General features: G+C 54.8%; 1 pseudogene; it reads left to right on the forward strand.

Moving 5' to 3' along the window:
• Positions 1-88: 88 nt before the first annotated feature.
• On the forward strand, positions 89-1,229 carry LOC102768809 (annotated as a pseudogene).
• Positions 1,230-1,703: the final 474 nt, after the last annotated feature.

Here is a 1,703-nt window from a genome sequence, read left to right on the forward strand (position 1 = left end):
AAAAATAAAATCAACGGATGGAGTTCCTGGCGGGGGAGGCTGCGTGGGGTCATGTTTTGGCTTTCCACCCCTGCAGGCCACCTCCACGATGGCGAACGCGGGGTCGGTGCAGAAGCGGCTGCTCAAAGAGGAAGACATGACCCAAGTGGAATTCCAGACCAGCGTGGAAGTGGACGTGACGCCGACATTCGACAGCCTGGGCCTGAGGGAGGGCCTGCTGCGCGGCATCAAGCCCGTAATTCAAGGGAGAAATGTCATCGCACAGACTCAGGCTGGCATGGGCAAGACCTCCACTAAAAGAATTTCTATCCAACAGTGTCTGGGTATCCAGTTACTTCACCAGGTCCGTGAGACCCAGGCTTTGATCTTGGCCTCCACGAGAGAGCTGGCTGTGCAGATCCAGAAGGGCCTGCTCATGCCGGGCCACTACGTGAACGTGCAGTGTCACGCCTGCATCGGGGGCACCCACGTGGGGGAGGACATCTGGAGGCTGGTCCGCGGGCAGCACGTCGTGGCCTGCACGCCGGGGCGTGTCTTCGAGATGATTCGGCGCAGGAGTCTGAGGACACGTGCGATCCAGATGTTGGTTTTGGATGAGGCTGATGAGATGCTGAATCAAGGTTTCAAAGAGCAGATTTACGACGTGTACAGGTACCTGCCCCCGGCCACCCAGGTGGTGCTCCCTCAGCGCCACGCTGCCCCACGAGATCCTGGAGATGACCAAGAAGTTCATGACGGACCCCAGCCGCATCCTGGTGAAGTGTGAAATGTGACATCTGTGTGACCTCCATGACACACTGACCATCACGCAAGCCGTCATCTTCTGCAAAACCAAGAGGAAGGTGGACTGGATGATGGAGAAAATGAGAGAAGCCAACTTCACGGTGTCGTTGGTGCACGGGGACATGCCGCAGAAGGGGCGGGAGTCCATCATGAAGGAGTTCCGCTCCGGTGCCAGTCGGGCGCTCATCTCCACCGATGTCTGGGTCCGGGGCCTGGACGTCCCTCAGATGTCCCTGATCATCAATGATGACCTGCCCAACAACCAGGAGCTCTACATCCACAGAATTGGGCGGTCAGGGCGGTGTGGCCGGAGGGCGTGGCCATCAACTTTGTGAAGAGCGACATCTACATCCTGCGAGACACTGAGCAGTACTGCTCCACGCAGATCGACGAGATGCCCATGAACGTTGCCGATCTGCTCTGAGGTGTCTGCTGCACCGGGACGAGTCGGCCAGCTGTGTCCCCTTGGGACTGTCCAGAGCAGTTTGTTTAAGGAGGTTTCGGCACACATGGGAATTGAACTTTGCCCCTCTGACCACATTGTCCGGGCGTGGCAACACCTGCAGCTCACGGAGAGGATGTAGGAAGGACACAAAGTTCTTGCAAAGGGAAACAAGTCTAGTGGTGCCTCACGACCCGCCCAGGATGCAGTCTTGGGTCTGTCTTCTTTTCTTTTGTTTTTTTTGAGATATTTCTTTTTAAAAAAAAATATATTTTATTGATTTTTTACAGAGAGGAAGGGAGAGAGATAGAGAGTTAGAAACATTGATGAGAGAGAAACATCTATCAGCTGCCTCCTGCACATACCCTACTGGAGATCAAGCCCACAACTCCAGCATGTGCCCTAAACAGGAATTGAACCTCCTGGTTTATAGATCGATACTCGACTACTGGCTGGGGAAGGAAAAATTTTTTGAGAG

This window comes from Myotis davidii, unplaced genomic scaffold, assembly GCF_000327345.1.
Source record: "Myotis davidii unplaced genomic scaffold, ASM32734v1 scaffold2076, whole genome shotgun sequence".
Classification (NCBI taxonomy): Eukaryota; Metazoa; Chordata; class Mammalia; order Chiroptera; family Vespertilionidae; genus Myotis; species Myotis davidii.